Here is a 25,722-nt window from a genome sequence, read left to right on the forward strand (position 1 = left end):
AGGAACCCACAGTGAGGTACTTTTAAGTTGTTCTTTTATTCCTGTAGTGCTTCCTCAAAGGGAGGCTTGTAATAAGCAGCTGTTCTCACTTGACCTCAAGAGGATGGGCAATGTGTTTTGCTCCTTGTTCACACCTGTTTTCACTCTTTCTACTTTTCCCTCTGTTTCTTCTGTCTGTTAGCTCCTCCAAGCCCAATTTGTGAGCACAGCACAGAGGCCCAAGAGGCCATGCGAAAAAGAAGAGGTCCTCTCAGAGTTTTTCTCCTCTGCACACTACCCACAGTGTGCCTCGCTTGGGAGCCGTGCCTTCCATAACAGCAGGAGGGATGGCAGCGCTGGTGTGGAGGGACCAGCTCGGCAGCACACCTTCCCAAGCACTGTGAAGCACGAGGCAGGCTGAGCTGGCGTGGACTTTCCCCTCTGCCGGAGCAGGCCAGGGGAAGGAGCATGTGAGGAGGAAATACAGCTGCTCCAGAGCACTTCTGCCCTCCGTGCAGCGGGAGCACGTGAGGGGAGGACAGACGCAGAAAGGGAGTTTCAGGAAGAGAGTACAACAGAGAATTGGGGGGACAGAGGAAAGCTACAAATGGAAAGGAAAAGCTTTTTATATGTGCATAAATGTTTTTTAAGTATCTGTTTAGCTGGGGTAAGAGCAGATATCCTAAAAATATGAGATTGTATCTCTTCTTGTTCCCTGAGAAAGTGATGCTTTTCATTCCTCAAGTATTATGTGTGTATTTCTGCCTCACTCCTGCGTGGCTCTTCAGCATCCTATGACCTCCAGCTGAGCGGGATGTTGCCCTTAGCATCTGCCTGTCAAATGTGTAGTTCTCCATGTTGTACATGAAACGACTATTTCCATAGTTGGTTAAAGCAAGTTTCTGAGGAATGCGAAGTGAGAGGCATGCCAGTTGCTGTGGTTGGCCTTGACTGGAATGCAAGCTCTTTGGGGCAGGGGCTGTGCCCTGGAGGCTGCAGTTACTCTACACTTTGCCCTTGGCAGCTTAGGGATTTCTGCTTGGCTCCTGTCCCTCCCGCCCTCTCTTATCTCTTATTGCTGGTCACTTGTACCTCCCGCTATGCTGCAGCTTGTTCAGCCTCCCACTTATCTGTGGGGTTGTGCTGTAAACTGAATTGCTGAAAGGTTCAGCAATCAGGGTTAAAAACCTCTGGGAAAGGAGAGATGTGAGTAGGAGCAGCAGCAGCTGCTCCCTCTTGTCTGTACAAATGTCCCCATCAGCCCTGGGCTGCCTTTCCCCTGCCTCCTGCTTTGAGATCACTTACCCTAGCAAATGGGAATTAAAACAGTTTAAGCTCTGTAGATGTATCCTAACTTCTGCTGCTTTAGTATTTCTACTGAAATTACACTTTAGCTTTCTGCAGCATTACATGACTCTCTGAATGGCATCAGGTAGCAAGGTGCGATATTTGGGGGCTGCATTGCTACGTGACTCTTAAACTTTTCTCTTTTTTTGTACTTTTTTTTGTTTGGGGTTTTGGTATGGGTTTTTGTTTGGTTGGTGTTCTGTTTTGTGGTGTTGTGGGGTTGGTTTGTTTGTTTTAGGAGAATGTCAGACTTATCACAAAATTGCATCGGGGCTTCAGTGCTTTTACTCAAGCAGTAGAGTCAGAATTGAAAGTGTGCATCTAGAAAAACATATTAGCTACAAAGGAGAAATTTCCCACCTGTGACAATAGATATGAATTTTATATTGGACATCTCCAGATACTTTTCAGTGGAGAAGCCACCGAAGAGCAGGAGCAATGCTAATCCCTTTCTGAAGGGAACACACTGCAGTATTGCTCTCCATTTCCTATAGTGCATGAAGTTCTAACAGCTAGTAGTTTTCTGCCTCACTTATATAAACAGAGGGTGTTTGTTTTTTTTTTTTTTTTTTTGGAGAAAGAAAAGAGTGTGTGGTGGTGTTGTGTGATAAATGTGACACCAGGACAAGAACTCATAGGTTTCCTTTAGAGGTGCGTATATTGTACTTAGTGTATGCATTTTACTATAATGTCTTTATGCAGCAGCCTTCAGAAGTGTTCTGTGCTAACTACGTTGGATCTCCATCTGGATAATGGACTTTTATATGGAACCCATGAAAAATAGAGATGCAACAGCAAGGGGAGGGTTTCTTTTAAGTCTATGCTTTTGCCAAGGTAAACATATCTTAATTGTGGCTACTTCACCACAATGAAGTGTTACAAAAATTCAAGTCTAATTAAACGTTTTTGTCTTCATTCTACTGACTTCTCTTATTCTTTGCTCTAATGCAGGCACCTTCTGCTTTTCTTTGAGTAATGCACTCTAGCACTTGGTCTATTGGATCTGTTATAAAAAAGGGACTGCTGGGTATCTTGGTTCAGCATCTATAGTATTTGAGTTGGGAGAACATTCTTTAAATGGGGAGAAAGTAAGTTTTGGGGTAGTAGAATAGGTCTTGGTAGTACCAAAGATGAGGTACTGGAAGTGGTCGCAAATCTTCAAGGCTGCTATTGGTTCTATGTGCTGTTGGATGTACAGTTAACACCTGCTTGTTTAGCTTCTTACTTCAAAGACATATGTGAAAATCTGTTATTGAATAATAACTGCTGAACTGTTAGTTGGCAAATAGCCCAGAAAAGTGATTATTACAAAACTAAATGTAATAAAGATGTCTAGAATTGTGCTTTAGTAGAAGGTTTCATATAAAATACTTTGGATGCTTCTGGTGAGCAGTATGATAGCAGTGTAGTGCTCTCATGTAGCAGCAACTACGTGTGCATATATCTAGATATCTGAAGAGGAAGGAAATCAATGAACTGTTTACTGTATTAGTACTCTATTATGATTCTCTGCAAGCAGTGTGCCACTGCTGCTGAGTTGTGAAACCTGAATTGTGAAAAGACTTTTTTTTTTTTTTCAGTGGAAATAACCCTGAACATCAGGGCTCTGAAAGATACTGCGGCCACTGTTCAGCCTTGCAGGCACGCAGGTCTGACAGAGCAGCTGTCCTTGGGTCTCATCCAACATGGTTCACAAAGATCAGTGAAGAGTGTCTCTAAGGATGGAGGCGCAAGTGGCAAGGGAGCAGTTTCATCTAAATCTGAGAGATCAAAGGATTTCAGAATAGAAAGTTTTTCCTTATTCCTGGAAGGAGGTAAACGGGAAGCACAAGGAGTAGTGTATGAGTCTGTTTTGTAACAGTTAACTCTGCTGTAACCTTGTTAGGGTTCTTCTACATTTGGTTCCAATTACACACAAGTACACTTTGGAGTGAAAATGTTTAACTTTGTAAGTCCTCAAGCTACTAATGTTGCAGAAGCAAAAGTTCCTAATAATTAAGCTGTTTATGTTGCACCTGTTATCTTTAATCTCTTCAGTATGTGTATAGCTCCTATATTTCTTTCCTGTGACCAAGTCCATGTGAAGGGCTCTCCTGTCCCCCAGTGTATGTTTTCATGAGGGGGTTCACCTTATTTGAGCTAAAGTTGAGGATCTCTCTCCTGCTACAGAAACTACAAGACATTATTTAATGGGGAGTAATACAGAGGTTAAAATAAATGCTCTTGGCAGCTTCAGCAAGCCTCAAATAGCTTGTGCATGTTGCTCTTGAGATAACCTAAAGAAGTGGGGTGATTCCCTCTTCCTCCCTCTTTAATATTTTTGGTGAATGCTGTGCTTGAATGCTGAAATTCTCTTGCCATGAAGAGCAGGCAGTGTGGAGCAGGCTTCTCTCTGAATTTTTCCAGACCTTGACTTAAGGGGACCAGCAGTGACCCTAAGAAGAATCTGCATTCCTCAACTTGTTGTACTGCTTCCTACAATCATTGCCAGTAAGGTCGTTCATGGTAAGCATGGCCAACCACTGAAACTGGTTGTCCAGGTATTGTGGAGTTTCTGTCCTTGGAGGTGGTCTAAAAGCTGGACCGGACATGGCCCAAGCAATCTGCTTTCAGCCAGGTTAGCCCTCCTCTGAGCTAGATGAGATCCAGCAGTTCCTTCCAGCTGGTTGTATGCTGTTTCTGCATTACTGGATAAGCATGGCTGCTTTTGTTTGTCCCCAGAACATCTGGGAATAAAAGTGGTCTGGGGGCATCCAAAAATGGCCTTGAAGTCTGAATAAAGATTTGAAAAGTGGAGTGCACAGAGAAGTGAAGTGACTTTGCCCAAAGTCTCATAGCAGCAGGTCAGTAATAGTGCTGGGAAAGGATCATAAATCTCCTGACTGGCAGACTAGTGCTTTAGTACCTAAAAGATGTTATCTTTAAACATAAAACCATCTCTTTTCCATACTCAACTACTTTCAGATCATTCAGCAGAGACTATACTTTTACCCTCCAAAAGATAATTTTTTTTTTTATTTACTCTGTCATATTCATAGGGTTTTTTAGTACTGAAAAACAGTTTATTGCATTGAATTATTCAGGAAACACTGAGAACATCAGATCTGGAAAAGAATTTGGTGAAATAAAGACAAGAGCTGCAAAGGAAATTTTTAGAAAGTGATGTTATTCCCAGTTTGCTGCATAACAATTAATCTCTTATTTTTAAGAGAGGAAAATAGCAGAGGAAGCTGTACACTGAATCCAAGTTTGAATCTTTCTTTGTTTAAAAAAAAAAAAAGTCAGTTGAAGAAAACTTTTTAAAATCTGGAAGCTGAGAAGAACAAAAATCAGCATTTTAAAGAGTACCATGGAAGCAGTTAGGCTGTGAGTTAACTGCATCTGTGTTTCAAATCCAAATGCTCTGAACAAGGCACCATTCAGATCTTCAGTTATAAGTTATGCTGAATTCATTATGTTGTGTTTGTCTGAATTCTGTTGAGAGGAGAAAAAGAAAATCATGGCAGATTAAAAAAAAATCATTACTCTTGGTAGCTTGTTTCTGAAGTGATAAAGCAGGATTCTGCTTTCCTTGTTTGTGGTGATTTTTTTTTTTTTTTTGTCTAGCACTTATGCAGGTCATCTGCTAATTATTAGCAGCTGTGAAGCTGTGGAGTTACATAAGCATAACTAAAAGTCAGTGGAGCCTTGCATCATTCAGCAGATCTGTCCATCACTTATTCACCACAATAACAGATCAGTTTTATAACTCACTTGACACGGGTATCTAAATACGAAGGCATCAGCAGGCACGGAAAGTTGGGAAATCCTTTAAGTCATAGAAATCAGATATAATAATGTGTTATTTTATTGTTGCTGCAACCTGTTGTTGGATTATACATGTGCACTGCTGTTTTATGAAGAGAGCTGTGTGTCAGAGTAATACCCTGGAACAGCTGAGCCTGCCAGCTACATAAAGCTGAATTGTCTGGGCAGCTTTGTGTGGAAGATGGGTATGAGTGCTGCACCTGGCTGTGGTGGAGGCAGGACAAGTGTGAGTGCTTGTGAATGGATCCCGAATTGGCCATGGTCAGTGATGTGGCTGAATACAACAAACTATCTTCTACATTAGAAAAGACATCTTTACAATGGGGCACATGTAGAGCTGAGAATTCAGGATTTCTTAGCAAGGGCAGCACCTCTGGTGCGTGTGAGCACAGCCAGCCTGTGGCTGGTGGCTCCGGACTCTGCCCCAGGCTTGTAACACTGGCTCAGCACACCGCAGGGTTTGGTTAGCAGCACGACTTTCTTCCCACTGAACCCTGAGGGTATGTAAAACTTAGTCTATGATTTAATACTCATAACTAAAGAAGATTATGTAATAAATTTTCTGATCCGCACTCTTTTTTCAGATGTAGGGCTTTTTTTTTTTTTTTTTGTATTGTCTTCTCTTTTGCTGGATGGTGAAGAGGTGACTGCAGTGTTACCAAATGTGTAAAAATATGAGCCTTAAAATACTTGTTCTTGGGAATTAAGAAGGTGAAATGAATTCCAGCAGATACAATGTCCCTCCAGACCAGTCTGTGCACCCAGTGGTCCAGTGCCCTGGCCCATTTTTCAAGAAGTCAAAGAGAAGTTTGCTTGAGCTTCCTTCCCCCACCCCTCCCCAAACCCTTTATCTTGTCCTTTTTTTTTTTTTCTTCTTTTTTTTTTCCCCCCTCTCTTAAAGCTGTGATGTGAACAGTTAAGTTTGAGAGCTGCTGCCCTAGATCAGTGGTGTCTTTGCTATTTTAGCTGGGAATAGCAGACGGTGCCTCATAGCTCACCTCACCTGCAGGCTCTGAAAATGGTGGGACCTTATAGCTGCCCTCATATTATCCTTGTCCCTGAGGAAAGATGTAGGTGCTTGGAGGCAGCTTGCAAGCTCTAGCTGCTGGAGTAGCTCTCCAGAGCTATAAGAGGGTGGCATGAATTGGGAACCTTCTTTTCATGAGTAGTCTAAACAGGATGGTAACTGGTTTCGTAATTAGCATCAGCCTGGTCCTAGTTTCCTACCTGAGGAAATGTTTCTCTGCTAGTAATTCAAGGATACTACTTGTCACTATTTTTGGATCATTTTGGATTGCAGTCTGGCAAACATGGCCAGCATCAGCCATGCAGTATTAAGCTCTACTGTCCTTCAGTTTACCCCAACTCACCAGTCTTCCTGTGGCCAGTGGGTCAGGCACTGCTCTCCTCATGTCTTGATTTGCCCAACACTGGCTGACCTGCTTTGCCTAACATTTCCAAAAGGTTTTTCTCTGGTGTGGAAATATGAAAGTTTTCACTCTTACTTTTACCTTCGAAGCTACTGAAACCAGTTTTTAAAGGAAGTATTTAGTGTAAATCATAAAGGGTGCTGTGTATTGTATATGTTGTAAGTAAACAAACCACATGCTTGTGTACATATGAGATTGCATGACTCTGTTTTGATTTCTTTATATGTACCTCTATTTGGTCAGATGCTCTTTCTTGTTTTTCATATGGTCATATATCTTGTCTTTGATTTTGAGACATCTGAGACAGGGAATGCGTTTGACCAATGCCCAGTAGAATGCATTTTCTCTTCCAATGGGATGAAATGAAAAATCAAATTATAGCAAAGCGGTGATAAGGAAAGCATGCAAGTAGGACTATTTGAGTTTTAGACAGAATGGTATTTATTTGAGGCCACAGAGGCAACACCTACCAGTAGATCATTGTTCCTGTCTGCAGGTTGCATTTTCAAACCACCCCCAGACTAATACTACTCTGATACTGGGAGAAACATATTCCTTAAATGTACAACTTTTCCAATCAATAGTTCCAGTGTGGTTTGGGAACCTGAAACTCTCAAATGGCAGCGGACAGCCCTAAAACTTTGGTTTAATACTAGGCAGCAACAAACCATAAGGAAATCATTCTCCCTTGGACCTTCCTACTATATTTTCAAATAAAAGTTCTGCATTTAATCTGAATAGGTGGTTTAGGGAGGGACAGAGAACTTTTTTTCACGGCATAACTTACTTTAAATAGATTATTCTTAATTTGATTGACTAGTGGTCCTTAGGTGTAAATTAACAACTTGTCTTCTTGTCTTGTTTAGTTTTAATTTCAAATAAGATGATGCTTTTTGAAGCGAAGCATCTTACTCTGAAGGGTTACTGCATACTTCTACTGACTTGGCCCCTGAAGTGGAACCAGAGCAATATTTATTTCCTCATTTATTGGTTATCCTCTTCTTAGCAGCTCTCTGCAGGATGAGTGTCTCCAAGTTTTATTATAGCTTTTTCTTCTTCTCATTTGTGTGTCTTTAAAAAGTGTGCATGCTGACTGGAGTCAAGAGGAAGACAAATTAACTTGAGCTGCTACAGGGAACTAGAAAATGAAGTGTTCCATAACTGACAAACAGCTTGAGATGACTGGACAAGTTTCCTCTTTATTCATCTAAAATGTGCCAGTTGTTTAGCAGAACATCCCTGATAATGTGAGTGAATTGCAGGGTAAAACCCAGTTGGATGTCATCATGTGTAGCACTTAAATGAGAACACTAAGGGATTTTTTTACTTCCAAGGGAAAGAACTGTCATTGTTTTCTTTTGGTTTGTGTTACTTTAGAAGTTTCTTAACAAAGTTTCCTCTTAGGAGGAATAATGGAGTTTATAGTAGTTTAGAGTGGTATATGACTGCTCTTTTTTGCTTAGACTGAAAGCTTTAATTCTTCTCACAAATATGTTTGTTCACCATCCAGTCACTGATCAGTGAGACTGATGAAGCATTAAAGAAACTATGGTAATCATACCACATGGTATATAATACCACAGCATTTACAGCTTTCAAGGCCTTTGTTCTAGGCCATCTGCTGTGAGGTATGGACAGAAGCAAATGAAAATACAATGGAAAAGCCCTGCAAGAGGCAAAGTTAAAAAAAAAAAAAAGGTTTATTTTCACCTTCTTCCCTTTATATAGAGATAGTGTCCCACTGCCATTTCTTAGTTAGGCATGACTTTATGCCCTAGTAAGTGAGAAGAGAGATACCAAAAAAAAACTTAAAAAAAAAATATCACTCTGGACTAGCAAAAGGGCTGGTAGGTGCAACTCTGGGTCCAGTCCTGCCCTGCGTATAGGGTTGCTGTGGGAGATCAGCACTGAGAGGAGATCAGTGGAGCAGGATTGCTCCAGGCAAGGGCAGGACAGTGTTTCCCGGCTGTTTTCCATTAGACTTCTGGAGGTGCTCCTGCTGGCCTCTGGAGACTGCTGGTTATTTTTGGAAATCACCATCCTGAAGGTAAGATCACTCTTTCTTCTGCTTTAAAGCTCCAGAGTGCTTGATATTCTCCTTTTAAGTTTTAGAGGGTTGCTGTGATGTGACTGTACTGGGGAGGAAAAAAACCCAGAGTATCTGCAGGCATGTTTGATGCAATAAACCTCAGTTCTGTCGAGCGAAATTGTCCCTTCTCTGTATTTAACTCTGGCATGTTCAGGTCCTGGTTTTGTCACTTCTCAACGGAGCATGTGACCCCTGGTGTCACTGTCATTTTCTGTAATGTGCATCAGTGCAGGATCTTGGACCCTGCCACTAAGGAATCCTGTCTGGTGTAAGGGCAAGTATAAAATAAGAGATTTTTTAAAATAGTTCTTAGAGGTACAATGATGGACAATCAAAGGTCTTCAAAACAGGAGTTCACAAGAGCGCCATGAGGTACTGGCTTTGGCATTAGGAGTTGGGAGAACAGTCTTTGTCCCATTTAGCAGCAAAAAGCCTAAAGTTAAGTATGTCACAAAGTTTACTTAAATCCAAACTATCAGCATCATGAAACCTCAAGCAGGAATAAACAGCCCCTATCACAGCTGGTGTTGCTGAGCCCCTGCTGGTAGCACATAGCAACAGGGAAGCAGGTGAAGAAACACCTTTAGACTCCTGCAGTGTGTGGGGATGGATGCTCAGAGGCATTGCTGATGGGAGCTGGGGAGCATCTCCTCGCAATTCATCCTCCATGAGGGATCATGCTGGGATGAGCTGGCTCTGCTGGGATGTGGCCCACAGACCAACTGGAACTGTAGGCTCTACCGAAATGCCCATGACTGATCTTATTGCCTCCCCTAAGGTGTCCATACTGTGGTTGTCTCCCCATCCTGTTATCCTTACACTGAGGCAGCTGTAATTTTTCAAGCTGACCAGGAGGGTTTTAGGAGGCCCCTGCTGCTTTCCTCTGCATTGTTCTCTTAGGTCACTGCTGTGGCTCTGTTAGCAACTTGTCAGACAACCGTTCTTCGAAATACACAGAGCCAAGGTTTTCTGTTGTGCATAGGTAACAGCCTCAGAGCCATAAACCATATACTTAGCTATAAATTTAATCTGTTCTCGGCTGAGTACTTGGCCTTTCGCTATTGGGAAAGAAGAGACAAAACACATGCAGTGTGGGATACAGAGAGATGATCATAAGTTCAGTTATATTCTTGTTCAGGACTTCTGTTGACAAGGGAGACCTGGTGCCAAGTTGAGCTAGAATATCATACTACTGCCTCCACTCAATCTCAACCTGCACATTTGGGGGTTTATCCTCAGTGCCAGTTTTGAACTGTGTTATGGGAACTTGCATAGCCAAGGCATCAGAAGCCCAGCTCCTTGTATTTCTCTAGCTGTTGGGACAACAGGGTATCCCCAGACCCTTTTGAGGTAGAGGTGTTGCTTTATGTACTGTGAGTACAGTCTCCTGATAGCTGCTTGGCTTCAGCAGCTGATGAAACCAGGTTTTGATGACTGGCAATATGGGACATTCTGTTTCTAGATCAGCAGTTCATCTGTAAGCAAGGTGAGCTGTGACTAAATATTGCTTTCTATCAGGTTTAGTGTTGTCTAAGTGCAATGAGTTGGTAATCCCAGGTCTGCAAGATAAAAGTTCCTGCTCAAGATGGCATTGAATGGCTTCCACACTGAAAGCCATCACAAAGCAGTTGGATTGTGAACAGGGGTTGAAACTTTTCCCTGGTAGACGAGTGATCTGTTTGGACCAGAGCTGACACTGGGCATAGCGGGGTGAGCAGTATCACTCAGGTGTGTCCCATGGAGCTACCCCTTGTGTGCGAGTGAGGTGTAGGATCTCTCAACGGCGCTGAATTTTTTGCTGTCTAAGGAAACAGACCTTTAGTCTCCAACGCTGTTATCTGGATGCTTTTCATGGACCCTGCAATTCCCGGTTACTGTAACTTTTTTTTAACTACCGCTCTCCTAATTCATAGTAATAAACTCTCTGAATTCATAGTAATTACATAATATCTAAATGAGATGTGGCATGCAGTTGATATACATATTCATATACTAAGCCTCCCTTCTATTTATTATTGGGAGAATATTGTTTTCAATAAATATTAATGAAAAATACATAATCTGATCTTGCTGACTTTACTCAGGCATCGTTCCAGTCAGTATGGGATTGCTGGCACTTGTACCTAAGCAAGGAATAAAAGATCTTATCCATTATACAGCAGAGAAGCTGCTTCTATTATAATCACTTGGCAAGTACACACAGACTCCGATCTGTGACTATATTTGGCATCTAGATATTCCTGATGTTGAATATACCACCCAGGGGAAGAATGCAAGAAATGGACTAAAGTTCCCACTGACTGAGACTCTTTTTTTCAGGGTAAATGAGTAAAAGGGCTTTGGATAGGACACCCCTACTATAAAGTGGTGCCGAGCTCTTGTCTCCAGTGAAATCATACCAATATATACTCCTGTATTATCCTGCCTCTAGCTAGCTTCCTTTCTATTTTCTACCTAATCAAAAGTTTTCAGTGTTTCCAGTAAGAAGATAGTGTAAAAGGGAAATAAACTAAGCAGAAGTAACAGCTTGAAGCTATATGGCCTGTGTCAGATGAAGAATTTCTCTTGTCAATGAATATTGGTTTTGTGGCTTTAAAATGTGTGGATGTTGTAGTAGGTCATGATTTCTAAGGTGCAGATTGCAGATTTTTTCATTGGCACATACATGTATGTGTATATATACACAAATGCTGATGGGAATTTTTAATATAAAGTATTACTCAGATTTAAGTGTGATCTTTTGAAAGAGTTGATGCTTTCTACTGAAATAAGCAAGTATATAAATACTCTTCATGGTATTGTCCATACCTGAAGCTTTGTAAACTTTAAGACTTGTACAAATAATTAAAGACAAATTGCTCAATAATAACTATCTTTTAATATCACCATCATTGCAATGCTTATATATTGAAAAGATACTTGAAGACTAGATATGCCATTGGCAAGGTATAACAAACACTGCTCTGGAAAAACAGCTAGGCAATTTTTACTGGGCATAAATTGTTGAAAACACTCTTTGGGAAGACAGCATGCATTGTTTATGGTGGTGGACCTGTTAAGTAATCCAATGTTCTTTGATCAGGTCAAAGAGAAACTATGTCTCAAGCTTATTGTGTTAAAAAAAAAAAAGCTGCAAACTGAGAAACTGGGCTTTATGTGAGATTAAGTATTGTAGGAAATGACCAGTGCCATTCCTGTTAATAGAAGTTCTTTTTTGGTTCCTGAGAACAAATTAGGGTTATTTGAAATATGTACAACAATATGAAGAGACTTCAAGAGACAAATATAGAGTTCTCCTTTTAGAAATATATCTTATGATATATTTCATAATACATGTGCAGTAAAGAACTTTTCTTTAGGAGTCTGTTAGTATCTATATTATTGGGGCAGGGAGGACAAGTAACTTTCTCAGAGCAAGGTTTGTCAGTTCAGCAGTTCTTACTCTAGTCAAGAAATTTGTAGGCATTTCTAGACACATTACATTTTTTTTAGTAATGGCTTTTATTTACATAGCTCTCCTCTGAAAGGGTAACTTGTGGCTAAAACTAAGGGTGACAGCTGAAAATCTCCTGGCTCATATGCATGTAGCTGTGCAAAGGTTTTTGTCCCAGAGTTTGTGTTTTTTCCTGTTTCAGACAGGACTGGAGCAGTGTGGAAACTCTTCATCTTCCAAACACATGTGGCTATAAAGGGGTAATTTGCCAAAAAATTTTTGACCATCAGGTTTTGTTCACATCGTGGATGAACTCTGTTTTATCTATATGAATATCCCACCCCCAAGGAATGTGTTAATATTTCATGGTTCTGAAGAAATGTAGTGGGCAACATTAAATATTTACATCTCTCTGTGAAGTTGCATGGATGCCACCAGGATACCTAGCTCTACATCACACATGCTCTAATTCACCCCAAACACCCACTGTTTGCTAATCTTCAGCCCCCGTCTGTGCCGATAATGAGCAAGAGGAAATGGAAACAGCAGGGATTATATGCTACTGAGAAGTCCCAGTTTCCATGCCTGGTTGTAATTCTTTCAACAAACTCTTGCTGACTGCGCTCCTGCTTTGCAGTTTGGACACCTCTATATTAGTGCTTGGATCTGGTGATTTGGCAAACAGATTTCAGGTTTGGTTTTTTTGTAGTTGCATATTACCAGCTCCATACAATTGCTCACTCTTGCACTTGCAAGTGTTGTGCCTGCGTGAGGTCAGGAGCAGTACAGATTGTTTTGCCTGGTCACTGAGATGTTAATTTTTCATATTTGCTGGTGACAGGTACCAGACAGAAAACAGTCTCCGCCATATCCACCAGTGTCTGTGTGTGTAGTCTCGGCCATATCAGTGAAAAGGATGAGTTTCCATATAATGAATAAACAGGGCCCATTTTTACAAGTCAAGTGGTATGTATGGGCTTGAATGCTGGGATTCGGCTTGCTCTGTTAGCCTGGATCGTTGCGTCCAGTATACTCAAATGTGTGGATGTAGAGTTGTGCACATTTCTAATCTAAACCAAAAACCTCCGTCCATAATTGCCTTCTTATCCCCATAGCACAGAACAGCAAATTATTTGTGTAAATGGCTTTACAGCTGTGTCTATTAACATCCCTGTGTAGCTTATCTGTCAGGCCACTGTGCAACTTATTATTGCTGCTGGGGTGGTCTTTTATCCATAAATCAAATGATGTTTGATCTCGTGGCAAGTGAGGGGAAGTCAATTTACGGTCTCAGAAACAACTTGTGCCATCTGCAGCATTACTAGCACATCTCCACTAGGTACCCAGGTGTACATATGGAAGAGCTCCAGATACACTTTCCACTCAAAAGATAGAGATGGTTTGGTCTTGTGTATATACAAGGTGAGACACAGCATTAGTTAAAAGCAGATTACTGCCAAAAATCCTGTTGAGTATCCAGCATCAGGCCTCTGGAAGGTACCAGTCAACAGATTCCTCATCTGTGACAAGGACGGAGAAATAAGTGGTCTGTTTACAGAAGACAGAATTTATCAGGCTTCAGATGTTTCCCTTCACATCTTAATGGTCTGTGGTCAGAGCTGACAGAACCTGTGGTGTCCATGGTGGCTCAGTAACCCTTGCCGCATGAGGGTTCTGTGGACACGGCCAGTCCCCCGGTGTCACACAGCTGAAGGGCATGCCGAGGTGCCGCCGCGCTCTGGACTCGGCCGGAGCAGCACTCTGGGAGGCTGTTTTTCTTGGGCACAGCTTAAAAGCAGCTGGGAGACTGCTGCTGTGAGTTACCTGCTGGGCAAACAAATTCCTCCCATCTTGAACAACCCAGAGTATCTGGGGGGGTATAAAACTACATTTACCCCACCAGTGGCTCCAAGCACAGCTCTGGCGTGGTCTAGTGTATGCAGCTAGATCCTCACATGGGAGTTGACACGTTAAAAGTGATTTTGTAAGTGTAGTCCCTTCTTAAAATGGAGAGAAATAACCTGTCTCTTGTGAGGGATTCGGGCTGCCCGAAGGCCCTGGGGCGAGCAGCTGTGGGAGGACAAAGAGGCAGTGTGCAGAGAGCAAACACGGCCGCTTCCTGAACCCGGCCGCTTCCCCTCGGCGCCCCTGCACCTCGGGGTCCGGCGTGTCGCATCTCCGCACGCTTGCAGAGGGGGAAAAGCCTTAGGCTGTGTGACTCACAGTGCTCTCAAGCGTCTTCCAGCGTAAATAATATCTTGGCCATTTGGCCCGAAGCTTTAAATGAGGGCAGAGCAGGTGCATCTGCGGACATGTGTTTGCGCAGGCACCCCCGCGACAACCGCAGGAGCTCAGATGTGTGTGCACAAGTAGGCGTCTGTGCACCCAAAGTCTGATGCAAAAGCATCCATTTTATGGATTAGGCTTTTTTTCAGTCATGCATGTATTTCCTTTTGTGTGGGTATCCTCTATTTTTACACTTAAAATACTCATATCTCTTATTAGATGGTTATGATTTGTTCCATACTTATCTGCTGAAGTTCTTTGAATTAGAAAGATTTGTGCTGGTCTTGCCTTGTCAGCCTGAACAGATCCTGTCCTTTCCCGAGCTTGTCCCATTATCCAGCAACTTTTTATGTTGTGTCTGCCAACTTCCAGAGAAGGTAGGATTATCTTTGTGCAGTTACTCTTGCATAAGCACAGAACTTGGCAGCCGGCAACCCTGGCAGCCGACGCGTGCTGCTCTGTGAAATCCTGTTGTTTGTCACTGCCTCTTTGCCAGAGGTCACTACTTCTGTGTCTCTGTGGGCAGGAGGGATCCTCAAAACCATTGCCACTTGATTTCCAGCAGGATCAGTGAGATTACTTTAACCCACCAATAAAAATTATTGGAGCTTGTGGTGGGTTGACCCTGGCCTGTTCATAATGCATTGTCTCCACTGCTCCTTCCTCCTCAGGGGGAAGACTCACACTTTTCTCCTGCTCCAGCCTGGGGTTCCTCACACAGGAGACAGTTCTTCATGAACTGCTCCAGCATGGGTCACTTCCATGGGGTGCAGTCCTTCAGCCTGGGTCCCCCACAGAGTCACAAGTCCTGCCAGAAAACCTGCTCCAGCCTGGGCTCCCCTCTGCAGGGGCCACAGCTCCTGCCAGGAGCCTGATCCAACATGGGCTTCCCGTGGGGTCACAGCCTTTGGGCATCCACCTGCTTTGGTGTGGGGTCCTCCATGGGCTGCAGGTGGGTATCTGTTCCACCGTGGACCTCCATGTGCTGCAGGGGCACAGCCAGGCTCACCATGGGCTGCAGGGGAACCTCTGCTCTGGTGCATCTCCTCACCTTCCTTCTTTACTGGCCTTGGTGTCTGCAGGGTTGTTTCTCTCACATATTCTCACTCCTCTCTCCAGCTGCAATTGCTGTTGAACACATTCTTTCTTTTCCCCTCTTCTTAAGTGTTATCCCAGAGGTGCTACCACCATCGCTAATGGGCTTGGTGTTGGCCAGCAGTTGGTCCATCTTGAAGCCGGCTGGCAGTGGCTCTACTGGGGGAAGCTTCTAGCAGCTTCTCACAGAAGCCACACCTGTAGCCCTCCTGCTCCCAAAACCCGGCCATGCAAACCCAATACAGAGCTAATTTGGCTCATTTGATAGTAGTTATCTAGTGTGTGGTGGAGGAAGCCCTGAGGCAGCAGATGGGGAGGTCACCCCTGGCTGGTGGTCACCGGGAGGCTGCTCACAACACTGTCTTCATTTGGCACAGTTTAATTTAAAATATGACATTTTTAGTGGAAACCTCTTAGTTTATGTAGAAATTTAATAGAATGCATCAAGCAATGGGCAAAGAAGAAGGTCCTGTTGGTTTGCTCTGGGCCTCTTGCTGTAAGCTGTGGTTTTGTGTTACAGCCTGGGTAGCAGCACAGCAAGCTTTGTGCTAGTTGTCCCCTGCTGCCTGAGAGTGAGGAGGAAAAGAAAAAAACAAACACCACCCCCCAAAAAAGAAACAACAAACCAAACCAAAACAAAAAAATAAAACAAACAAAACCCCACCACCACCACCACTGATCAACTTTTGAACACTAGATCAGTTCCTCAACACAGTCCATGGCATGGGATGTGGAACCACTATGCTAACACACCTGAGAGGGCCATGGGACATGGTGGGAGAAATGAATGGCCATGGGAGGACAACCATAAAGACGTGTTGCTCCTGAAAGCTTTGTGCCCCAATTGTGCAGCATCGCTGTCTGTTTGTTCACTCTTTTCCTGCTTTCAGGTTCTTCACACCCACACTTAGGTGCAGCTAAGTCCAATCAGTGCCCTAGCACATATGTTTACAATCCGTCTCCAAGGGAACCCCTTGGGCTGTGTAACCTCTCTGCTCTCACTCAGCCCTTGCCAGGCCGATCAGTGCCATAGGCATTGGCTGTTGTTATTTCAGCTCTCACTAAATAAAGAGACATTTAATTGATCTCCATCCCCCTGTCCATTAGCTTAATTGAAGGGTCTTTAACATGCTCAACAGGAGCATCATTCAGCAGAGCAGTATCTCCTTGCTGGTAAGACTGTTCTGCCCCTCCTCTGACTTGGTAGGCCTTCAAACTTTGTCTAAGCTGTGTCAGCATTTCTGGTGTTGGTACCACTTAGGATTAGATTGCCTTTCCAAAATTCATGTGCCTTAAAAAAAAATCTGCTAAAGCACCACCTATTGATTAATTTTGTAATCATACTCTTCTAATGCAAGAATTGACTGTCCTTTTTGAAACAAATGTTCAGGCCTGTTTGTCCAATCACTATATGAATATATGGATGCACACTGCTATAATACAACTGAGAAGAGAACCTCTACTGTTCTGAAGTCATAACCTATTTTTCATACGACTCAAACTCCTATGAAAGCTGTTTGCCATATTCAAATGAAAAATATTTCTGAAAATTTCAGGTAGCTGCATCTATTTGAATACATCAATTCATTATCACTCTGAGAATTTGATAAACAAATATCATTAATTGAAATTTCCCACTCCTGCAGCATAATTGCATTCTCCACTGCTGTATTGTTTCCTCCTTAAAAGAAGGAGTAGGGGGCACTGAGCATACTGCAACAGACTCATATTCAGCATTCAGTAATAATACAAAGAAATGGTACAAAAAGGTCCATTGAACCATGGGGTGACTCAGGAGGCAATAGAGGAGGACTCCTTGGCTATGCAGAAATGTCAGTGGCTCGACATGAGAGCAGAAAGTTCTTAAACATGCTGTAAGGGACAGTGAGTTTCTTCATTGTTTTAAAAAGTGAGCAAAGCGGGTCTCGCAAGGTGCGGTGAGGAAGTCTGGTGTCACATGCCGCTCTACAGGAAGCGAGATTGAAGCTGCTGGGGAAGTTCAGAACCGGGTGACCTCCAACGGATTCAAATAGCACAGGTTAGTCCTTTTAAAATGTCTCTTTAACTGTACTTCAGCAGTTCTGTGTACAAATTTTCACGCATTTTGGATAGAGGTGGATAAGAAGTGGTTTGTATGGCACTTGTGTTAGCAGGCAGCAAGCAACACGGGCTTTCAGAGCAGGACCTTGCGGGGCAAAAATAGGAAGCTGTTCTGTGAGTTAGCCTGGTTTGTGAGAAGCCCGGAGCCTGCCTTGCTGTACAGCAGTGGCGTGGACCTGAGCCACCTTCGAAGTGTGAATGAAATCTCCGTCTTGTTAAGACTTTTGTTTAACAAGCATCAGGTCTGGATTCTTAATAGACGTGTTCGGTGTTAATAAATACCAGAAAGTGCTTTTCCAAGCATAGGTTAAACCTACTGACCGTAGCGGGAACTTAACTTTGTTTGCTTTGGCTGAACTGAGTATATAGCTGTTCTGTTTGATTTTGTTGGTACAGTCTCTTGTTAAGGTTTTCTCTTATTTTTGGTGATTTCTGTTGAGGAATTCCATCCCAGCTTTTCTGTGCTGGAGGGTTTTGGCTTGGGAATGTGCCATATCAGGAATAAAACAGCACCAGTTTGGTGCTCGAAATCTTGGAGCTCTTAGATGGAGGCTGTTTAATGGGGTGTATGTTTTGTAGTCCTACACAAAAAACCCCCATTATTTTTAATATTACCAGATATTAATTAACTTACACTCTGACTTTGCAAAGTTCTTGAAAAGAAAATAAACTTCAGGATGATAAAATATAGACTATAGTAGCAGTACTTCACAGAACCTGAAATAAAACCGAATCCCCTCCTGGGGCGCACGTGGTGCGTGGGGGGCGGCAGAGATGCTCCCTGCGTGCAGGGACTCCCTGGCTCACCGGCAAGGCCACAGCTCGCCCAGCGCAGGGCTTGGACAGCAGGCGTGATCCAGCATGAAATGCAGCTGTTGGATGTGACCGATGCTGTACCAAGGGCATGCCAGAGATTAAAATTGGAGATTTGAGTGTCAGGCAAGTATTCCTAAAACTGCCTATACTTCACAAATCTTTTAAAAAAACATTTCCCTGAATCTGTAGAAAAACAGACCAAGTTGCACTGCTGTTTTGCCTTCCTCACATCACGCAGTGCGTTCATCTTGATCTCAGCTTAATAAGATGTGTGTAAAATGATCGCAGCGGCTCAGGAAGGACCAGACTGCATGAGCAGACAAGTCCTCGCCTCCTCCTGCCAGGGAAGCAGATGCTGGCTCTGGCTCTGCTGCGGGCACCGGGGGTCTCGGCGATCGGAATTACCAGGGCCCTCGTTTTGTCGGTTTACAGCTCTGCAGCTCTCATTGTCTGCAGCCTTGCAAAGCTTGCTCTCAGATGTTGCGCTTTGGAGTTTCACATGCAGAAGGCTCTGGCCTTAGCTGGGCTTCTCTGCTGTAAAACTGGCAAGTTTTGCAAAGAGAGCCAGAGTTCTGCCCAAAATCAGCCTTTCTGCTTTATTTGGGTTTATAGCCTTCACCAGAACACTGGGAAACTCAACTCTGTTTAACTAAGAATGTGATTTAAAAGCAATTTAGTAAAATCCCACTGCAGACGTTTTCATTTCAGCTTAATCCTGCCTTATAGCGGCTCATCTCAAATAGATTAGGAGTTGTTTTAAGATAAATATAGTGGCTCGTAAATAATACATTTGAGCCTCCACACTGTGGTTTGTGCTAGGTATTTGAAATTGAATTAAAAAATAAACTGACACACTTTCCTAAATAAATAAAGCCTAACACTTTGCTACCAGGAGCAAGCACAGCCAGCCAGGGCTGAAAGAGGAGGGGAAGAGCGGGAGAGGGTGTAGGAGAGGGGGAGTTTCTGAATGGGCCTGTTCCACCAGCTTGCATTGTGAAAACCAGGGAAAGAATGTTTCTTTCCCTAGCAAATTAAAAAGGAAATCTGCAAAAAGAGGAAAGGGAATGAAGAGTACAGACTAAACAAAGGGAAATAAATATGAATTGGAATGAGAGAGAAGGAAACCAAAAAAAGAAATTAGTAAAAAATGGAACCAGATGGAGACAAATCCTGTACTCAGGAAAAAAGAAAAAAATCTGTTTTACTGAACTTTGGAAGGAAGGGAGAATGTGTGTATGTGTTTGCACATATTCGTAGCGTCTATAGAACAAAAATTAATTTTTCTGTATGCTTTTTAAAAAATTATTTATTTTGTTTTCTGTCTTTTGGGTAGTATTAGTATAAAAATTTGTTTGAGAGAACTTAAAAGTTAGATGAAAGCAGCTTTAAGGTATCTTTAATTCTGCAAACAAACGGAATAAATCGCTCAGAATGCCACTTTAATCACTGGCCAGTTTTGTTCCCCAGAAGTTACTCAGCTGCAGTGTTCTCCTGACTTTGTGTCCAGTGTGCACTTGGATCCAGGGCACAGAGTTGTCCTATGCTCTGCAAGGGAATAAACACGAGCAAAGATGTGTGACACCAACTAATGCAAACATGAAGCGCATGGACCAGCCTCAGAGCGGTTGCAGCAGGATCCCTCGTGGGTCCCATTTTGCCACATAGTGTATGCAAAGGTTTCATACCAGACAGGGACTGGAGTCTCGAGACTTTGATCTCCAAATAGAAATAAATCCATAAAATGCCAAATGGTTACTGTTCTTATATTTTATTTTAAATTGACTTGATTGTTAAAGACATTTTGTTCTTTTAATATTAAATCCATCATCAAATGGACAAGGGTATCTTTTGCTGGGATGTTATTTGCAGCATGTCTCAGTCACATCTTGCTGGCCATTCCTTCCCCCTTTCTCCCACCCCCCCATCCCCCTCCAAATGCAAGTTCTGCAAATAATTTCTATAATTGGCTGTTTAAAGCATCTAGAGGTTGAAGGAGGTCAGTTTTATTTTGTTTAGTTGATTTGTTTCAGGTTTTGCATGCATGTTTCTCTAGCCTGAACTGTAGAAACCTTCTGTTACAAAGCTGGTTGGTGAACCGTGGCTCTTTTAAGAGGAGCAACTGTAGCAGTGGATAACTCAGTTCAGTCTTACTGCCAGATCCATCCACACATGTCTTTAGGCTTCTCTGCTTTCATTCCACCATTTATATTGGCTTTTATTATGCTATGCTGAAATCAGGGGGAATTATCTTAAATTTGTTTGAGAACAAATTGGGCCTTTTGGCCACAGGGACTGATATGGAGAGCACAATCAGTGTATCTTCCTGTTCTAGTTCTTCTTTAGGTGAAGGTGGGCCCCTCTTTACATGCTGACGGTTTCTCATGCAGAATTTCTACGTGTGCAAGGAGATGCATAATATGTATCCAGGCTCCGTGGTCCTCAACACTTTGGTTTCACAATTAATTTTTTTTTTTTTTTTCTTCCTTGCAGGAATGTGCAACCTGGAAAATGTTACTGAGATCTAATTAACTTCAGCACGTCTTTTCTGGACTGGATTTGCCAGGCCTCCTATTCTGTGCAAGCGTTTCTCCTGCTGGTGAGGAGGTACAGAGCCTGTGGGGTTGGTGCCCCAAGAGGGATGGGAGCGGGGGGAGTCACTGTGTGAGCAACAGCGCAGGGACGCATCTCCGGCATGTGTCACCCCTGGCCTGTCACAGTCAGGAGTCACAGAGCTGTCTCGCGTCCTGATGTGCAGTGTGGCAATGTAGGAGTCGTTCTTCTCCAGGACAGGGTTAATGGCAATGCCAGGTTACTGACATGCTCTGATGTCGCACACCTTTTCTGCTGTCGGATGTAGGTGCCTTGGGTTATGGCAGATTTTCTGCCAAATCCACAAGCTTTTAACACATGCAGTGTTTGGTGTGGGTTTGTGGTTTTTTTTTTTTTCATTCTAGTAGCACAGGACTAACAGTGGAGGGATTTAAGACTTCACAGGTCAGTCAGGAGACCTGAGATATGATTTGACCAGGTACTGTGAATTCATAGTTGTCTTGGCTTAGAGCAGATGACATTACACTTGAAAACTACACAGTGAAGGTTGTAATGTTCAGAGTTGGGTGCTAATGAACAGAAATGGTATGAAAAGGTCCACTGAGACATCTAGCAAATCAGAAAGAAAGAAGTAACAGCGAGTTTACTTTTTATTTTTTTTTTAATTGTTGCAGCAGAGGCTTAAGCAGACAGCATGTGCTGTAGATAGGCTGCAATGTGCTGACCTAGAGCTGGTGCAGTCCAGCAGATCAAATATTATTTCCTATCATAAATGCGCTGTGTTGTAAGCCCTGACTGTGGTTTCTTTGTGATTAGTGGGCCAGGTAGAAACTGATGCCGGGAGGCTCTCAGAGACACTTGGGATTTTGGTTCTCTGGAGACACAAGCACAAAACCATTCCGGGCTTTTTCTTGGTAGGATCTATCGCTGGTCCATGTGGGTTGATGCTTCGGTGCAGTTTCAGCAGTGCGCTTGCTTTAGAAACCAGAGTCTGGAGAAATCTGGGTGCCAGGCTTGGGAGATATGAGAGGGAAGAGTTAGTCCTAGGAGCAGACAAACATCTCGCTTCATTCGTGACTCCACAACTTATATCAAGCATGAGAAACTGCTGCCAAGATGGGGACTGGTGCAAAGCCTAATATTTGGCCAAAGGACCAAAAAATGTGGTACTACTGTGTGATCAGCAGCCAAACACACTATTTGGGCACTGTGGGTTAGAAAGGATGGCTGTTTGAAGGAAGGAGACTCGCATACAGGGTAAATATGAGTATTTTAAATTGACATTTATGTTTTAATTCAAATTAGTATATTGTATGCTGCAAAAGAATACAGAATGCAATACTGAGATATAAAGATGGTGAATTGTGTCACCCTCACCCATTTCAAATATGATGTGGGATTTTGAGAAGTTCCAGGAACTGCAGTAATGATGAGAGATGGAACGAATACAGCCTGTGAGGAAAGACTGGAGGAAATATGATTGCTTAGACTAAAGATGAGAAGATCAAAGAGGCATGTAAACGGTTTTCAAATAGCCATGAAGAGGAAAGGAATAAATTATTCTGCACATCAGTTGTAAATAGGGTGAGAAATAGCAAATGAAATCACAGCAAAGGAGGTTTAGATTAGATACTGGGAAAAACTTCATTAGCTGTGAAGCTAATGAGGCAGATGACTGAGGGATATTGCAGAACTTCCATCACTGGAAATTTTTAGAGAGAGAAGAGATAAATACCTGCTAGGAATGATATCATTGATAGTGACTCAGAGGAAGACTAAGTGCCTTCTTCCAGCCCTGCTGTCTGTCGTTCTGTATTTCATTCTCCTTGTAGGCAGTGACTTTAAATTTTTCAGGTTATCGATGAAAGCTGAATAGTTATTTTTAAAACAATAAACACTTCAATATGTACGGTACAGTATATCCCATAGTCCTCTTTTCAAGGTGGGAAGGTGACATGCCGTTCCTGAGGAGATTTTGCTCTTCTATTTGGGAGTCAACAGATAAAATTGAGTGCATTATACTGTGCACTGTGGGAAAGTGTTGAGTCGTTATGACTAACAGCTGTCAGGGTAACTACCAGGTCTGCTCCCAGCGTAAGAGGGAGACCTGAAAAGGCAGGCGGTGCTGCTGTCTTAGGCAAAAAGTTGTGGGAAGACAGAAAACAGCTCATTTTTATCATGGACCTCAAAACTCTGGTACTAATGGCAAACTGCAGATTCCCACGGGCTGTGCAAAACCAGTTCAGTCTGCACTGAACTAATAGCCAGTTCGGATGGATCAGGGCTCGCCTGGGGCAGCGTCTGCCTGCAGAGCTCAGGGTTCGCTCCCGCCGCAGCCCAGGCGCTGCCGTGCCCTGCCTGCGCAGCGGCTGGTTCTCCGCGCAGTGGTGCCTGGACCAGCCCCACCTGCATCCCAGCGCTCAGAGCCAGCCCGCTGCTGCGGGCATGGACGGGTACAGGAGCAAACAGCCATCCTTGCAGTAGCACTTGTTTGAAGGCTGCCAGTCGGCAGGACTGCAGTTTGAGAGAGAAGGTTGGCATTGTGAGAGTAATCATGTCTTATGACCTGATAAAACCAATGCAAAGCTTGCTTTCAGCTGTGGGTTTGATCCAGATACAACAACTTTCCAGAATCGGAAAAAGTTGTCTTTTTCTCTGGAAGCTTGTGGCCTCAGATTTGAAGTGGTTCTTATCTCTCTGTTTAATTACCAGTTCTGGTTTTGAAAGCAGAGATGTCAATAGTTATATTTCAGTCTGACATATACTAAACTTAAGTCTTCAAACTTACTTAAAATAAGCCCAGTTTGGTTTTGCCCATGTAAACTGGCCAAACCATTCAGCCAGTTTGATCAGAGTTTCAGCCGTATTTACCGGATTCAGATGTGATGCTAACTTTAGCTAGGGCTTAACAGCTGTGACAACCGCTCTTATTACAAAGAAATTCAAGGGGAAATTGGCTGCCACCTTCCAATACCTGCTGTTCCAGGGCACCTGCACTGAGCACTCCAGCCTGCAGTGGCTGATCTGTTTTCTTCTCTGAGCTTTCGGTAGATTGGCATTAGTGAGGATGAATTTGAGCAGTCCCATGGAATAAGAGGACTGCTGATGAAATATGTTCTAAAGAGGAAATGCAAGTGTTGAATGATGGTATGTGGCTGCTTTTGGTTTTGTGGGTATATTTTTTTCGTGACAGTGGTATGCCATACATACTTTTTTTTTTTTTAATGTTAAACAGCACCAAACTACTACTTTTTATGCAAAAAGCTGCATTCACAATACCAGCGGGAGCTCAGCTAGACCTGCTGTGTTGCATGGAGGCGAATTACCTCCAAACTCAGCAGCTCCCTGTGGAGCAGGCTATCTTGGAGCTGCCAGCTAACAGGGAGGTGCCATGCTGGGTGGACACGCCTTCCAAAAAGCCTGGCAGGAACCAGAAGCTGCTGCCAGTCCCAGGGCAGCTCCCCAGGGGACCTTGTCTCTCCTCGAGCCATGGCTTGCAGCTCCCACCCAGTGCAGGCAAGATGTTGACTTGTCCTCTAGCGCATTCACCCGCATGGTATGTCTGCCAAGTCCGACTGAGGATGGAGATGACCTATGCAGTCAGCTAGATATGACCTCATGTGCGATGTCACTACAGTCCCCTGAGCGCCCTGGTAAACCTGTGTCCTCCAGGGCAGCCACGCACATGACACGTGGCCTTTGACTACACTCGCTACACAGCAACACTTGGTTTTCAAAGGTCATGGAAAGTGGTTGGAGAGATAAATAATTAAAATAAAATGCAGATGGCTGAATAGAATATCTTTCTTTTAATTAACAGTGACTTGGGAAAAATGCTCTTTTTCTGTGTGTGTGGACTCAACCAGCTCCACAAATAGAAAGCAGAGGGGTGCTGCACATTTCGGGAGGGTCCAGCCTGGGCAGCTGGCCTGGGTGATGCAGCTGTGGTTTCCCTGGTCAGGAGGGCAGCGCAGGACGTGCCGCCTCTTCGTGCAGGGGAAGATCGGCAGTTCTTGCTGCTAAACCACGTTAGACTTTGCCCTGCCCATTTTTTTGGCAGAATCCATGGATAAACATTCTTTCCAGCTTCTCTTCTTCACTCACTAGCTAAGTACTTGCCATGTGCAGCTGTAAAAAGTTCTTTCCAAAGAGAAATAAACTGGAGCAAAGACTTTTGTAATTGGAGACGTGGAGGAAAGCAGGAGAGCATTTTTTGCTTTGTTGTCCTTGGTTGCTTTTGGTTTTATTTGTGCCGTGCTTTAAACTAGTCCCCACTACAGGGCTTTGAGCCCCTTTGTCTGCATCTGTGTCCTCCCAGTGTTGGCTCTGGTGGCACCAGCTCAGCCTGGACCCCTCCTGGGACGGGGTGACAATCAGCTCAGGCAGCTGGGACTCAGAGCCTGTGCTGGCTCAGCAGTGCCGTGTCCACACAGCAGTGAAACTGTGGAAACGTGAGCCTCTAGCAGTGGGGTTTCATGCCTGAGTTGGAAAAGTTCTGTTTGGATATCAAAGCTAATGATCGTAGTTATAGCTTTTCAAGACATTTTGGTTGAAAAGCTTTTCTAATTAAACCCATCGGTTTATCAAAACCCTTTTATTCTTTCCTTAGATTGAAGGTAAATTTGGTACAGGATTTACATTTCAGAAATTAGGAAGTTCTAAAATAATCTTTTAAAATAAATTTAAAATACTTAAATGTAGGCGCTGATGAACTTTGGGCTTCTAAGAACAAAAACTGTAAAATTTCAAATTTCATAAACTTGAATTTTTTAAAATAGAGTCTAAAAAAC

At 43.3% G+C, this 25,722-nt stretch overlaps 1 protein-coding gene across 2 annotated transcripts in view; it reads left to right on the forward strand.

The window, feature by feature from the left end:
• The window catches only part of WIPF1 (WAS/WASL interacting protein family member 1), a 58,206-nt gene that overhangs the window by 1,125 nt on the left and 31,359 nt on the right, over window positions 1-25,722 (forward strand). Inside the window, exon 2 of one of the 2 annotated variants that reach the window (XM_065637729.1) lies at window positions 20,873-20,986. The gene's annotated coding sequence lies outside the window, so the exon portion shown is untranslated. The remainder of the gene's footprint in view (window positions 1-20,872; window positions 20,987-25,722) is intronic. The other variant, XM_065637730.1, reaches the window with a different exon arrangement.

This window comes from Caloenas nicobarica, chromosome 6 (genome assembly GCF_036013445.1).
Source record: "Caloenas nicobarica isolate bCalNic1 chromosome 6, bCalNic1.hap1, whole genome shotgun sequence".
NCBI classification, from domain to species: domain Eukaryota; kingdom Metazoa; phylum Chordata; class Aves; order Columbiformes; family Columbidae; genus Caloenas; species Caloenas nicobarica.